This window comes from Canis lupus, chromosome 2, assembly GCF_011100685.1.
Source record: "Canis lupus familiaris isolate Mischka breed German Shepherd chromosome 2, alternate assembly UU_Cfam_GSD_1.0, whole genome shotgun sequence".
NCBI classification, from domain to species: domain Eukaryota; kingdom Metazoa; phylum Chordata; class Mammalia; order Carnivora; family Canidae; genus Canis; species Canis lupus.
Window position 1 is genome coordinate 84500916 of NC_049223.1, and position 16395 is coordinate 84517310.

Genomic DNA, 16395 nt, shown 5'->3' on the forward strand with positions numbered 1-16395 from the left:
ACACGGACACAGAACAGAGGAGGGATTCAAACCCAGGTAAGGTCCTCCGACTTCAGTGCTCCACCGTCATCATGAAGTCACATTTCTCCCTGTCGCCCCCCTGTAAAGCCCAGTGGGTTAGATTTAATGACCTCTAGGACATTGCTACTCACTATGGTCCCTGAACCATCGCCAGAGAGCCTCGGCAGCACCTGGAGCTGGTTAGACTCGCTGACTCTCAGGCCCTACCTTGGTTCTACTGCATCAGAGTCTGGGTTTTATTTTATTTTATTTTACTTTTTAAAATTTTTCAATTTTTTTTTTTTTTAGAGTCTGGGTTTTAAAAAGACCGTCAGGGGATTCGTAGGCACACTGGAGACTGAGAAGCCCCCCAAGACCATCGGCTCACATCCTGCGAACCCTGACCTCGGCATGGAGTCGCGGGCCCCTCAGGGGTGAGAGTGTGACTCCTACATGCTCCTTCCTCACCGTTCCACTGAAGCGAGGCTGGGAGGAGAAATTTCTTTCATTCTCAGAAACGTCTTCTTGTTCGACAGATAAGGTCAAATGCTTCTCAGACTACCTGACCCTGAGGATCCCCAGCGGCCATGCGGAGAGTTTAAGGCAGGGGCTGAGCAGAATCCTGCACCTGCCAGGTAGGGAGCAGCCATTGGCTGGGTGGGCCCCTGCCTAGGGAGAGATCCCTGTCTGCGTAGCTCACCCCAGGGCCTTTGTACTGCCTTTCCCTTGCCTGGAATGCTCCGCCCCCTTTCTCACTGCCGGTTCCTCCCTGTCACTCACATCTCTGCTCACAGGCCACTACCCCAGGAAGCCTTCTGGACTCTGCATCTAACGTAGGCCCCCCACCCCCCGCCCCTGGGCACAATTTCACCCGCTGGCTTCTCAGCGCTCATCACTACTTAAAGTGGTTTTCTACCATCTTTCGTTGTCTGTGCTCCTCCCCAGAGGGTGGCTCCACGAGCGCACGGCCCACCTGTTCCTGGCTTATCGCTGTCTCTCCAGAACCGAGAACACCACCCGGTGCCCACAGGCACTCGATGAGCATCCATCGAATGAACGCATTGGCCTGAATGAAGCCCTGGCAGAAATGCCCACCTGGGGCTCATGTGCTTCAAAATCTAAGTCACTTGGAAAAATAAATGGATGCGGGGCTGCAGGGGTGACTTTGACACACCGAGGCGGGGGGTGGGGTTGGGTGGACACAGCAGAAGGCAAGGGCGAGGCGTCACAGGAGCCTTCAGCCGAGGGCTCGTCAACAGAAGTGGGGAGGGGTGGGCGCCACGGGTGGTTCCCTGGAACCTTCTGGAGGGAACAAGAGGAGCAAGAGGTGCACATCGCCCACGTCCGTCTGCGCCCTCCACCCCGGGCGCCGCAGAGCAGGCCCTACAAGTTCCCCTTTAGCACAGAAAGACAGAGACAGGTGACGGGGTCTCCTCCGTCTCTCCCGTCTCTCCCGGACGCCAGGAAGATCGCCCCGGCCCCCCGGATGGATTTTTAGGGAAATCCTGAAAGCACTTTCGGGACAGTTGGAGCCTGCATGTGTCCTGGGAGGGAAGCTGCCCCACGGGCCCGGCCAACCCACGAGGCCTTGGGAGCGGCATTTACGTATTAAAAGGCCACTTTTCGGGGAGAAACGCTGCAGATACATTAAGCTGTCGCCTGATCTTTGGAGAGCCATTATTAATGGAAAACAATAGATTAATAGTTTTAAAACGCTTGTTCAATAAGTAATTTTTATGGCTCTGGATAGAGCCCATTAAACATTTCTGTGTGTTATTATAAAGAAGTTTTAAGCGTAAAATCATAAAGTCAATAATCAGAGAATTAGTCACAGCGGCCAGCCACAGGCCATTAGTTTCAGGCGCTGTCAGAGACACCTGTGGCTGTCGCTGCCGAGTTTCCTTTCCGCGGCGGCGGCGGCGGCGGTGGCGGCAGGTGGGGAGGCCCGCGAGGGTGCCTGCTGCCTTCGTAGCCTTGAGGGGACAGCGAGCAGGTGTGAGCAGCGGGATGCCAGGCAAATATTTACAAAGTGCAAACGTGAATGCAAAACTAAACCGATCCAGGTCAATTTGCACATCCAGGCGCAGACACTTTATTTCCCCAGTGATCTCCCACCTTCCAGAGTCTCTCGCTCCGCCGGAGGCGCGGCCTCCATCTCTTGCTGAAGATCGAGGCGGAAGCCGCCGCCTTCAGAAGCAAAGCCCGTGGCCGAGGATCCAGCGCGAGGCTTCCACGGCCGTCTTCTCCTCCCACCAAATGCACCATGGAGTCAAGGCCCGGGAAGTGAAACCGCGAGCTCATTTTAAAAATGACTTTAAAAAGATAATAATATAAAAAAAAATAAAAATGACTTTAAAACAAAATCGTGACAAAAGCGATACAATTCCTTACGGAAACTAGAGAAAATGCGAAGACAGTAATCAGCGCTCCCCGGGGCTGACAAATGCGCATGGACCTGGGGAGGCGGTGAGGAGGGAAAGCAGCCCTCTGGGCCGGGGCCTCTCCTGGGTGCGAGGGGACAGGCAACAGCCACGACAAGCCGGCTGGAGAGCAGGCAGAGGGTCACACGGGCCACCGGGGCCGGGGCCGCGTCCAGAGGACGAAGGCAGGGAGAGGCCGGGCCTGGCGTCGGGGGCAGAGGCCGGCGGGGTGGAGGAGGCGGGACGGCACGGGTCCGGGCGGAGCGTGTGCCCGTCAGCCTCATCCTGCTCCTGCCGTTGTGCCCGACTCCAGACAAGGGCATCAGGGCTTGTCCGTGGCCTCGGGCGCTCGTGACCTGGTGGGGACGTGGTCTCTGCGGCCGCCCGCCCCGTCTGCCCGTCTGCCCGTCTGCCCTCCGTCCCCGACCACCCGAGTTCTCTTCCTACCAAATGCGGCCGCTTCCTGGGTCCTGGCGCCGACGGCGACTGTTGGCTGAGCCCAGTGCCCGTGGGCTTCTTGCGGGGGGAGGAGGGTCTGGGCGACCCCAGGCTCGGCGTGTGGCTGGGACACGTCCCCCGGGACACAGAGGGAGCGAAGTACGGGTGCGGGCGTCAGGGAGGCGGGCGTTGCCGGAACCGCACGGAGAGAAACGGAGGAGACAACGCCGGGCCCTGCCTGCAGGGAGTGTGGGCAGCGCGGGGCCGCCTCCTCCAGGCCAGCTGCCCGGGGTTGGTCACTCTGCGTGGTGACCCCATTGGGCCGCTGCACCTGCCACCCTGACCCGAGGTACCTGCCTACTGCTCGGGGCTGGGCCGAGGGGGCGCAGGTGTGCACACAGTAGGTCCTGCATAAGTGCTCCGCCGAGGAGGCTGACCCGGCGCCCAGGGCTGCGAGCCCCGGGGCCTCAGCGTCCCTGCTGCGCTCCCGGGACCATGGGACTCGGTGCAGTGGCCGCAGCCGTGTCCTCGCGGTGGGGCAGTGCCGGGGCTCCTGCTGCACCCATCCCGGCCGGACCCCGGGCCCCTCACATTTCCTCTTCTTCGCCGTTTCCTCTCTCCTTCCTCTCTTGCCCTCCCCCAGGGGCCATGGTCCTGGGGGGGCCGGGGGGCCCCGGAGCCGGCCTACTCCTCCTCTGTCTTTGGCTGCCTCCTCCTGCCGCCCCCGCCCCCGTCACCAGGGGCTCCGAGGGCCCCGAGGGGCACGGGGGGCGTCGGGGGACACGCATCCCAGACCGGCTTTCTCTCCAGAGGCTGCGGCTCCTGAGCCTGGGGGCCCGGCCGGGCAGAGAGGTGGCCGCGGGGTGCTGCTCGCCTGCCCGCGACATTCATGGGTGCTGGCCGGGTGCCCGGCCCCCCCCGGGGCGAGTTGGGAGGCGATGGGCAGGAGTAGGGTGGCGGTTAAGGGTCCTGGGCCAGCTGGTGCAGGGGACAGTGGGCGCGTTGGGGTTCCCGCTCAGGCTGCCGCATGGTGCCCTCGCGTTCTCCTTTCTAGAAGGGAAAACGGCGCTCTGGGCGCTCCTGGCGGACCCGGGAAGGCCGAGGAGTCGTGTGCAGACTTCCAGCCCCAGAAGAGCTTCGGGGCCCCCGGGGGCCTCTGTGAGCCACACGGGGCCTGGAGGGGGTGGGGGTGGGGTGCCTGTGCGTGCGAAGGCTCCCGACGCGAACCCGCCCCGCCGAGCGCGCCAGGCTGAGGACGCGGAGAACTTCACTCCTGCCTTTACGGAGCCAACACTTGCAGGCGCCCGTTCTACGCCGGGCACCGCGCTATGGCCTTGCAGGCGTGAACCCGGTCACCTTCGCAGCGATCCCAGGCCAGGCGCCGGGTCCGCGTCCCCTTCCTACAGGTGGGGCAACCTCGCAGAGCGTGAGGAGGCCAGCACGGAGCCGGCCCAAGTCAGGCCGGGCAGCGGGGGCCGCGGTCAGCACGGCCTCCCGACCCAGCCCCCCGACCGCTCCCCTCGGAGGGCAGCCTCCGTCCACCCCGGACCCGTCCGTCGGGCCAGACTTTCCAACTCTGCACGAGCAACTGGGAATCTGCAGTTGTGAGATCTTCTAATTTTAAAAAGTTGACTTTGATTTTGTAAACATGAGGTGATTCAAAAAAAAAAAAAACATACGCCAGATTTGGCCTTTCGGGGACCGTGGTGTGCGACCTCCTGCCCCAGATGGGAGGAGAGGGGCCTGGGGAAGGGAAACTTGAGGGAGGGGAGGAGAGAAGGAGAGGACAAGGGAGGCGCTGGGAGACAGAGGGCCCCCTGTGACCATCGCTGGTCATTCAAACGAGCACTTATGTAGCACCTACTGTATGCTGGGCACTGTGCTGGTGCCAGCGGAACAGATTTTTTTTTTTTAAGATTTTATTTATTTATTCTCTTTTTTTTTTTAATTTTTATTTATTTATGATAGTCACAGAGAGAGAAAGAGAGAGAGGCAGAGACACAGGCAGAGGGAGAAGCAGGCTCCATGCACCGGGAGCCCGACGTGGGATTCGATCCCGGGTCTCCAGGATCGCGCCCTGGGCCAAAGGCAGGCGCCAAACCGCTGCGCCACCCAGGGATCCCTATTTATTTATTCTCGAGAGACACAGAGAGAGGCAGAGACACAGGCAGAGGGAGAAGCAGGTTCCATGCAGGGAGCCCGATGCGGGACTCGATCCCGGGACCCCGGGGTCACGCCCTGAGCCAAGGGCAGGCACCACACCACTGAGCCACGCAGGGATCCCCCAGGGGAACAGATCTGAATGCGTTGTGCAGCATCGCCCCAAGGAGACCTTACAGCTGCGTTCCCATCTGGGCGGGGGCGGGAGGAGCCCCGTTTCTGGGAAGCTCCCCTGGGATGGGAGAGCTGAGCTCCTCCCGCTTGGACCCCCGAGCACTTTCCTCCGCTCCCCGAGAGCAGCGGGGAGGTGGGGGTCAGGGCTTCCCCTGCCCACGTCCCTGATGCGGGTCCTCCTGGGAGTCGCGGGCTCTACCCGGGACCCCACATCCCGGTGGTCTCTGCAGCCCCTGCGCTGGGCCTGTAATTCTGGGAGCTGCCGCCAGGGGGACGGCGTGGCCAGCGCAGGCGACGCGACACCCGGCGAGTGACCGAGGAGAGCAGGGCCCACCCGCCCGCCCAGGCCCGACCGTCCCCAGCGACCTGCCTCTGAAGCCCGGAGGCCCAGCATCCTTCGCCGGCGGTGGGAGCCCGCGCGGCGGCCCCTTGTCCCGGGACGTGGCCGTGGCCGCAGGAGCAGGAGCCGGGCTGCCCGCAGCCCCAGCCCCTCCCGCCTCCCTCTGCCCCACCTGAGAGCCTCCTCGAATTGGCTGATTCATTCCCGGTGACTCCTGCAGCCGCTGCTTCCGGGCCTGCCCCTTGAACTTGCATTAAGTTTTAATTAAAGCCGTTTCCCCGGCCTTGCCCTTGGCTAAATGCAGCTGCGGGCACAGGGCACATAGATATTTAATACTCCGCCTCCCCCCGCGAAGGCGCAGGGTGCCCAAGGGTGTACCCGGGCCGTGCCCGCCGGCAGCGACTGCGCTCCAGCCCAAGCGTGCCCACAGGCCCCGAGCGGGAGGCCGGCAATAACTATTCATTGCCCTGGGTTAAGTGTGCCCAGGGGCACCCGTAAAGCAGAGCGGCCGTTAGCATGGCTCGGTGCAGGCTGCCCGAGGTCCCGCCGAACGTCCTCGGCCCTAAATAGAGCCGCTGCGAGGGGCTTAAAGGGCACGGGCCGATCACCGCCTCCCTTCCCTGTTGCTCTGAATCTTCCCGTCCTGAGGCCCAGCTCCTGGGGTGCAGCCGAGGGGCGGGTGCGGGGACAGCGGGACGGCGTCGGGGGCAGCAGGGGAAACGGCGGATCCTGCCCATCCTCTGGGAGCCCCTCGGGCGTGCTCCCCGCTCCAGCCTCCCTGTGCATGAAGGCGGCCCCCACGTCAGGGGGACCGAGGGGCTCGCGGGGCGGCCTGAGCCTGTCCCAGGGCTGGGGGCTCCTCCCGCCTGCTCAGCCGCCCGGAGGGCTGGGGGCGCCCCGGGGCGGGGGTCCCTGCCTTGCTCCAGGGCAGGGGCTGGTCAGGGTCTCCCAGGGTCCAGCTCACTCCCTGTGCAGCAGGTGCCGGGGGGGGGGGGGGCAGGGGGGGGGCTGGAGAGGGAGGAGAGGAGAGGAGGGGGGAGCAGCGGGGGGGGGGGGGTGAGGCCGCAGCGGCCACAGGAGCTCCGAGCCTTCGCGCTGCCAGCCTCGTGGCACCTGGTGAGGACCGTGGCCACCAGCCGCCGGCTCTGCCAGGTGGGTCCGCCCTGCCACGGCGCCCCCGTGCACGCACCCACGCCGCTCTCCCCACCCTGCCCGCCGGGTCTGAGGACCAGGGAGACGGCGAGGGACGGGAACAAGCCCGGGGCCCCGGACACGACCCGACGGGAGGCGCATCTGGGCCCGGCACAGCCGCTCCGGCCGCCAGCTGTGCCGGGAACCCCGCGGCCCCCTCGGCCGGCCCCGGGGCGGCAGCTGAGGCAACGGCGTTTCCCCGGGTCTGTTGACACTCGAGTCCCAGAACATAAATGATTTTCTTGTCTTAATGAGCAAACAAGCCAGCCGGCACCGCTCGCCGGCCTCCTGCCGGGTAATTGCCCGCTCGCGTGCGCAGCCAGGAGTGTTTACTCGCTCACCTTTGCCCACCGCTTGCCAGGAGGCCGCTGCTTCTCTTTTGTTCTGTGGTCTCCCCGACGCTGCTCCCGGAGGCGCCTGAGGCCGTGTGGCTGGGGCCGGAGCGACTTTCTGGAAGGCTCTGCGAGGCCCGGGCGCGGGGACGCCTGTACCTCCGCAGAGGGGCTGGTGCCGGTGCCAACTCTTCGGGGATCGCGCCTCGGCCAGAACCGGAAGCGTCCCGGGTGCCGTCGGGGCAGAGGCCTGGGGCCTGCGGGAGGACACCCAGGACGGCTCTGCCTCGGCCGGTCCCGTCCCGCTAGGCTTCCCCGGGGCTCCAGGTGCCAGGCCAGCCTCCTCCACTCCGGCGGTTTGCCCAGCGCTCCCTGTGGCCGGGGCCCCTCCCGTGCTATGGGCACCAGCCGGCTCCCCGTCCTCGGGCGCCCCTGGGCTCCTGCTGCCCCCCAGGACAGGGTCTGGCCCCCCCTTATTCCAGGTCCCCGCCGCCAGCGCCCACTGGTGCCCGAGGACAGGCCAGCTGTGGCCGACCCCGCACGCCTCTCACCTGCGGCCACACGGGGAGCCTGCTGCGTGCCAAGCGAGGCGGCTGCTCCCCTCAGGTACGGGCCCCCGAGCGTCACTTTGCCTGCCTCCGGTCCTGCCTCCGGTCCTGCCCATCCCCTCCTGGGCCCGTCACCTTCCCGAGGGCCCCGAGGGCTGCTGGCTCCCGGACACCCCAGCGACCCTGTCCCCTCGGCCCGACTGTTGACAAGTGTCCTGCTTCTTCAGCCCCATGGCTGCTGTCCCTTCAAGGGACCCGGTGGCTTCTCTGAAAGATGCCAGCCCGGGGGGGTCACACGTGGGGCTGAAGGGCTGGGGGTCCGGTGGCCTGGCACCCGAGGAGCTGCTGTCGGGGCGGCTACGGGGCCCCAAAGAGCAGCTTGCTGCCCCTCCGGTGCGAATTCAAATGTCCACCTGGGACACCGGGCAGATTTAGGCAGGCGGCTTCGAAAATTGGGCCCCATTAGCGCAACGCGCTCCGCGTGGCAGATGAGGGGCTCCTGCAATCACGCACTCAGCCCGTCCTGATGGTGGTGGCAGGAGCATAATTACCGTCTCCTTAAATAGCCCAGAGTTGCCGTGTAAGAGAAGACGGCTCACATGACATTTGCTCGGAGCTCAACTCCTGCTAAAAATATCCGGGCTAAATAATATTTCCTGGATGCCTCGGAGCAGCAGGCCCTGACCCGGGCTCCGTGACACCGGGGGCTTGGTCCAGGGGCCGCTGTGGAGGGGGTTTGCTTCTGGAAGCGGCGGTTCGGGGTCCCGGGGGCGGGGGTGTCACTCTGTGCATCCCTGAACTGCTTGGGACAGAGACGGTCGCGGGCCTGGAGGGTGCACGGCTGGGTGTGGTGTGGAGACGGCCAGCCCTGCGGTCCTGACTCTCCTGGGAGGTCCTGCGAGGGCTCCAGGGGGTCTGAGGACGAAGGTGGGAGGGCGTCTGCAGCCTCCAGCAGGCGCCTCAGGCCCCGCGACCCCCCCAGAGAGACCCCCGTCTGTCCCACGTCCCCGTGTTCAGCCTGGGGTCTGGGGGGTGGGCCTGGCATCCTACCTCCTGGGGACGTTCCTGCAGCTTCCGGGGCGGCCCTGCTCCGGGCATCTGCCTCCTTCTGGCCCCCACGGACGGCAGGGGCTCCTCCGCAGGTTTGGGGGTGGCCTGTCTCTCCTGCCCATCAGGTAACATCACGTCCTTGCTGGGAGTGTGTGACCCCGTGAGCCCCTGCTGAGGCCTCTGCACCACCTATTGACTACGTACCTGCAGCCGGGCTCGCTCCTTCTTTCCTTCCTTCCTTCCTTCCTTCCTTCCTTCCTTCCTTCCTTCCTTCCTTCCTTCCTTCCTTCCTTCCTTCCTTCTTCCTTCCTTCCTTCCTCCCTCCCTCCCTCCTTCCTTCTTTCTTTCTTTTTAAAAACAGGCTCCACACCCAGCACAGAGCCCAATGCAGGACTTGAACCCACAACCTTGAGATCAAGCCCTGAGCCGAGATCAAGGGTCGGACGCCCAGCCGACTGGGCCACCCAGACGTCCCAAAGTGCGCATTTCCCCGCATTGCGTGTCCCTCCCCATTCCAGGGCCATCCCAGCCAGACCCAGAGGTCTCGTGTCACATCCCAAAGCGGCGACCTGGTCTGGTCACGCGGAGGCTCGCACTCGGAGGAGCCCAGGATCCCACGCCGTCCCGACGAGCCGCAGCAGGGACCTGGGGCTGTCGTCCACCCGGTGGCTGTGGTGCTCCGGGTCCCGCTCGGTGTCCTGATGGTGGCACCGGCTGTCCTGGCCTTTGCCGAAGCCCTTTCTTCCTTGGGCCCCTGATGCCAGCTGGCGTGAGAGACGTGGGAGGCAGAGCTGTGGGGCCGGCGGAACGTGGGTCTTTGCCACTTGCTCCCCTGGGCTGGGCAGTCCTGGCAGCCCCCCCCCCCCCCGAGGATGGCCAAGGGGTCCCGGAGGCACCGCCATGCACAACGGTTTGTTGGCCCCGCAGCAATGCCGGGAGGCCCACGAAATGTCGGGAATGGGGGCTTCCTATTGGGTGACCCTGAGCCTGGAGTCTGCTGAGGGCACTGCCCATCCCCTGGACACTGGAGGGCTTGCTCCGGGGGTGGGGGGTCACCATCAGGGCGCACCCAGGTAACGTCCCACCAACCCCCTTGCCCGGGCCCTGTGCTCCTTCCTCCCTGTCGGGGCCGCACTGGCCTCACTCCTCCGTGGTGACGTGGCCACCGGCTCTGGGGTCAGGCTGCCCAGGGTGTGGGGAGGGGCACAGCAACCCCAGCTGGCTGCGGGGCCCTGGAGTCGCTGAACCCTGTGGAGCCTCAGTGTTTTCATCTGCGAGATGGGAATCCGGGTCCCGGAGGGAGGCCTGGAGATCACGGGCTGGGAGCTTCGCGGTGTCCCCGACACGCCACGGGCCATTTCCATTTTGCCCCCCGGCTGTCTGGACGGGCTCCAGTTCCTCGGGCCGCGCGTGGGCGGGTCAGGCTCTTTGGCCACGGCGCCCGCCATGCGACTCATTTCTTCACCCGGGACGTGCTCCCGCAGACGAGGTGCGTGTCCTCTGTGCCGGGACGCGGCGCCCACGTCTTGAAAGGGGTTTTCGGTGAAAGCACGGCTAGCAGACGACCCGGTGTTCGCAAAACCACCAGGAGCAAAACCCATTGAAATCCAGCGTAAGGAAATACACATAATTCACAAATGATGTCGATCACTTTCATCTTCGACTTCACAACTGTCCTCAATAGAAGACAGACGCGAAGGAGATTCAACGCAGATGTTAACAGCGCAAGAATGCCCCGTTACCAGGATATGATGTCTCGGTGCTGCATAAAAATGTAATTATATTCAGAACTATATTTAAAGATTAAAAGGGGGACTGCCTACCACATCTAGCCCCAAATTCAGAATTAGAAACAAAGGGAAAAAGCGGGGTGGGGGATGAGCTCGCACGGTCGGCCAAGAATGGAAACGTTTCTTGAAAGTTTTTACACGTTTCGGCCGTCTTTATTTTAACGGTTTCCTGCAGCGTCGACATGGATGTTGGAACCGGAGGGCAGGATCCGCGCCTCCGCCTCCGCCTCCGCCCGTGGGCGGGTGGGCAGGAGGGCCCGGCCCGGGCTCGGGAGGGATCGGAGTCGCCAGCTCCCGTCCCTGCTCCCCGGGGGCGTCCGGCCTGGAAGGGGAGGGAAGAAATGTCCAGCGGGTTCTGAGGGAGGGCAGTCGGCCGCCCCCGGGGGACGGGCCCGGGGCCAGGTGGCGGCCCTCGTCCCGCCCGGGCTTTGAAGCGAGCGTGGGTTCTCGATAGGGACCTAGTAAATAAAATGCAAAAATAGCACAGCCGACAGTTGTAAGTACAATTTAGGAAGACTTTCTGGCCTCTCTGGAAAGATTTACACGGGGAAAGAATGTTCCCTTCCTCGTTTTATTAATTTAATATCAGCAGCGAGAATGAATCTCTCCACTCCCCGGCTCCCGGCACACCTTCCCTGCACCGTCGCCTCTGCAGCTTCTAGCTCTTTCTTTCTTCCTTTTTTTTTTTCTTTCTTTCTTTCCTTCCTTTTCTTTCTTAAATATGGGACCCTTCACCAATCTGCGTGTCCTCCTCGCGCACAGGCCGCGCTCACCTTCCCTGTATTGCTTCTAGGTCTTTCCGGGCTTGTTATGGTCATGGGCTCGCCCTCCCGTAGGGGAACTCTTTGAGGTCGACGGCTGTGTCTTGTTCAGCATTTTATGCTTCCTGGGACTTATCATCCTGGCTTCCCCTTGGTAAGCGCTTAATAGATGCTTGTCGGACTACATTTTCACCACGAATTTTTAAAAAACGTTTTAGACAAAGAACATTTCTCTGTGTAAATATATGACTAATGCGCTGGAATATTTAATGCGCCGGGATCGCCGAGGCGCTCTGTGGTTACAGAGTCTTTTTCATCCCTTCCCCTCTGCGCCCCCCGCCCCCGGCTCCCCGCAAGGCAGTTAGAACCTATGGGAGAAATCCTGATTATTTAAGATCAGGGATGACAAGGACAGTGGGAGCAAGGGGCTGTCCAGCTCGGGGACAGGAAACCAGCAGGGTGGTTAAGCTACAGCTGGTTGACATTTTAAAGCAGAGGTTCTGACAAAAATGCCTCTAGGGGTCAGGCAGGGAGTGGAAATGAGTGAGGGGAAGGGAACCGCGGCCCAAGGGAGGTGCTGAAGGCCGGGCAGAGGACAGGGCCGGAGACGCCGCCCCACTGGCTGCCGCCAGGGCCCGCCAAATCTTCTGATTTTCCCGGAGAAGCCGGTTACAAATTTCATCCGTTCATCCAAGAATAATCTTTAAGGCCCATTGCACATTGGGGCGTCCGGGAGGCTCAATGGGTTAAGCACCTGCCTTTGTCTCAGGTCGTGATCCCGGGGTCCTGGGATCGAGCCCCTGGAGGGGCTCCCTGCTTCCTCCTCTCCTGCTTCCCCTGCTTGTGCTCGCTCTCTCTCAAAATTTTTTAAATAGATTTTTAAGATTTTATTTAGTTATTCATAGAGAGAGAGAGAGGCAGAGACACAGGCAGAGGGAGAAGCAGGCTCCATGCAGGGAGCCCGGCGCAGGACTCGATCCTGGGACTCAAGGATCACACCCTGGGCTGGAGGCGGCGCTAAACCACTGAGCCACCTGGGCTGCTCTCAAATAAATTACATAAAATAAAAAAGAGGGATCCCCGGCTGGCGGCCCCAAACAGGCAGAAGAGCTGGGCCCGGCCGGTCCTTACAGAAAACTTGAAATTCTGCGATGCAATTTCAAGCATAGGTTGCAGCACTGACGTATTCTCCGCGAGGACTCCCGGCCCAGGCCCCTGAAGTTAGGCCAGCGGAGGCAGGTTCCTAACCCGGTGCTTGAGTTAGAGCTGCCAAAGCCTCTGTTTTCCCGCCTGTACCAGGGGGACTGCGTGGCCCTTTCGCCAGGTGCTGGGAGGACCTTGTCTCTTTGGGAGGAGAGCTGACTCCCGCTTCTTTTCTGGAAAGTTCTGGGAAGGAGCTGAGGGCTGCTCTCTCCCCACCTCCCCAGGAGAGGAGACCCTTCCGGCGGGAATGCCGTCCGCCCCTCCCGGTCCCACCTGCCGTCCGCTGCCCAGGTGGCCGCTGGGAAGGGTTTGGTTGAGCTTCACTCTCGAGCCTTGTGACGCCAGCCTCTCGTCACCCAGCCTCCCGCCGAGACTCCCCCGGAAGGGCCCGTCCCCGGGAGGTGCTGGGGGACCCAGCCAGGCAGGAGACCTTTTCCGTCACCTCGAGGATCCCAAAGGGCGCCCCACTCTGACCTCTGGCCAAGTCTCCTCCTCAAATTCAGAACATTCCCCAGGACCCCGAGGCCGGCGAGAGGCGGTGCTGGGAGCGTGCGGCTGCGCACGAAGGACAACCAAGGCCTAAGCCTCAGCCTCGAGGCAGGGCCGGAGCCGAGCGGGGCACAGCGGGGGCAGCACCATCCTCCGCAGCCGGGCTCGCCTCCTCTCACATTGGAGGTTCTTTTTGCGTCCAGTGGCCCCTCGTGAAGATGGGGCTCGGGCCGGTCCTGCAGGAGCCGAGCCTGGAAGGGCCACGTGGCCCCGGTGCTCCCGGGGGGCGGCCGCCAGCTAGCCCGGGGTGAAGGGGGGGCCGGGCCAGCCGGCAGTCCCGGCCTCTGACAAGGCCCTGGATGGGCAGCCTGGCTGAGGAGGCGATGGCTCCTGCTGTCCCCCCGGGGAGCCCCAGGAAACGTCCTCCGCGGTGGGGGCCGCAGGGCCATCGGGCGGGAGGCTAAGGGGCACCCCAGGCCCATCGTGCCTGGGACCAAGTGGGGACGTGGCAGGGCCAGGACCCATCCTCCTGCGGGCAGTGGGCGCCGCAGTCACGGCCCCTGGGAGCCCTTGCGAGGTGTGGTGGCAGCAGCCAGGCTCCCCCACCCCCCTGTGCAGGCGGCAGGCCCTGGGCCCCCGGAGGCAGGGGTGGGCCCGGCAGGCAGCTGCCGCAGCAGGCTTCCCCGATGGCTCTTCTGGAGAGTTCCCTGGCCTGCACGTCCACGAAGAGGGTTGCAGGAGCAGCCCCGGGCATGGAGCGGGCTGAGCAGGGGCTGCGCACACGTCCGGCGGACTCATAGCCCGTGGGTCCCCCGGTGGCCCCGCCTGGCCGGGCCCAGGGACCCTCTCTGCTAACCAGGGGCCGCCCTGCGGGAGCCAGCGCTGCCCATGTTGGCCCCAGTCCTGAGCCATGGGCCCCTGAGCCTCAGGACGGTGGAGGGGCTTCCGGGGTCCCGGGCTGGGGTGCGTCCCGGGCACAGAGGAGCGGGGAGGACATCGGGGGTGCACGTCCCTGCCGCTCACCGTGGAGCGCGGCGGGGGGGGGGGGTGCTTACGGGGCAGGGGCGGGCCGACCCTCCCCTCTCTTCAGCTCTGCCTCAGTTTCCTGTTGGGGGAGTGAGTGAGGAAACCTAAAGCCTTGAGCGCGGGCCCTGGCCCTCGGCCTGTGCTCAACCTGGGAGCCCTCCTGGCAGCTGCTGTTGGAGAAATCAGAGCAGGGGTGGGGGGCCCGGGGGGCGGGGGCTGCTGGCTTATCAGCCTCGGCTCTGACCACGAGGCCCCGCAGCGTGAGATGCCCTCCCCCAGGCCTCGGAAGCCTCGGCCCCTTGGTCCCTAAAGGACCCATGAGAGCAGAATGGGGAGCGTCACTGCCGCGTCCTCGAGACTCACCACCCCCCGGGTCCCACGGCAGCAGTGGGGACCCCCTGGTGACCTCCGGGGACCCCAGGGCCCCCAGACCCCCTGGCCCCCGAAGCGCAGCGCTGGCCGAGGGGGAGCAGCCCCGGGTCCTTCCCTGGAAGGGTGGCGTCCCCGCCCCTCCGGGCCCGCCCGTCGCTGGAAGTGGGATTTGAAACGCGGCCAAGGAGAGGAGGCCGTGGGCACCGCCCGGAACGCGAAACAAATAAATAAATAAATAATCAGGGTTGTCTTGGCTGATAAACGGCCTCCACCTCCAGGCCGACGTCCCCGCGGCCGCCCCCGCCCCCCGCCTTCCTCCTCCTCCGGGCAGATCCATCCCAGGCAAAAGCTTAATAGCTCCATTTAAGGCTTTTCCTTTTCACCACGGAATTGAGCTGCTCCTGCCATTACGAGGTTTTCAGCTTCTCTCTGAAATCAAATTACTGACTCCATTTAATTTTTTAAAAGCTCGGATGATTTCCCTTCTTGAATCGGAGCCGTGACTCCAAGGCCACCCCCGCCCCCCGCCCCACCGGCCTGCCAGGCGGTTCCCCTGCGGGCGGCCCTGCCCGGGACCGAGGCCCCCACGCCCGGAGCAAGCCTGACGCCTACAGGGGAAGCCAGGGCTGGAGGCCCGGGGCTGGGGGGCCTGGCCTGGGGGAAGGAGGGGCACCCACCTGCCCTGGGCTGGGGTCACCTCCCAGGAGCCCGGGCTTCGGGGCTGGGGGAGCCTCATAGGCGCGCGGAGAAGGGGCGATGTTGCGGGTGCACCGTTGCCTGGGTCTCCGACCCCCGCCCGCCCTCCCAGGGTGCATATCGCGGGGCGGGGGGGCATCACTGGACGGACGTTCGTGGAGTGCACTCTCTGTGCCAGATGCTGTTCCAGCTCCGGGAAGGGAAACAAGACTCGGACAGAGAAGGTTCTAGTGTCGGAGACGTAAACCCAGGCGTGCACGACTTCAGACGGGGGCCGAGGACGCCTGACACGCAGGCTGGGTGGGGGAGCCAGGAAGGAGCAGGGTGGGGGCAGCCGCAGCACCCACCCGGGGAGGCAGCAAGGCCGGGGCCCGGAGAGGCCGGGAAGGCCACGGACGCTGCCCGAGTGGAAGGAGAAGGGGCGGGAGGAGCCAGCGCCCAGGAGCCCAGATTTTATTCTGGCTTTAAACAGCAGCTGGAGGGGGGCGGGGAGGCCCCCAATGAGAGAGGCCACACCCCCGCCCCCTCGCCCGGAAGCACAGGTGACCCAAGGCCCCTCGCAGGAGGCTCGTGCCGCCCCCACGCTGGGTCCCGATGACCTGGTGACGGTGCCGCAGGGGATGTTTGAGACGAACCACCCACTGGCCTGTTTCCCGGCCCCCGTCTCTGCAGAGCCACCAGCTTCGGGACCTTGAAGACCAGGGACCCCCCCCCCCCCCATCAAGAGAGCCCTATAAGCCGGGCTGACCCTTTACCAAGGCCTGCGTGTTTAGCCGCCCCGAGCCCTTGGAGGCGACACAAAGGCAGGCAGCTATTGCGACGGCCAGTGGTCACCTGTCCCCGCGGGCGGGCGGCGGGCGCTGGGCCCAGCTCAGCGGGCTGCGCAGCTGCAACCAACCACGCCCCACCCCGCTCTCCCCTTGCCCCGCTCGGCACCCACTCGAAACCGGGCTCAGGCCCCTGGGGGTTCTCCTGTTCTCCCTCAACACCGCACGGCCCTGGGGTCCGGCTTCCAGGGCTGGGGGGCACCGGGCTTGGGGACCCCCACCTGTCCCGTTGGGACCGTCCAGGTCTGGCAGTCATCTCTCCAGGCTGACGCGTCTGTGATCCGTGGGACCGTGGCCAGGCGTGGCTTCCCCTCCAGGTCAGACCCTGCAGGGCGGGATGGCAGGCGGGCGAGGACCTGGGTGGTTAGACGTGCGTGACTCCCCAGGCTCCGTCGCCTCCATCCCCATCTTTTTCACCCCATCCGGGTCTCTGGTGCGTTTAGGGTCCTTCCGCCCTGTTCCACGGAGCAGCCGTAGTCCAGTTTCCCTTTTGGGTTTGGGTTTTCCTCCCAGACCCACAAGCCAGCTCCCGGGCCTTGGAACATCCAGGCTCGTCGTCCTTTGCTCATCGAAGTTCT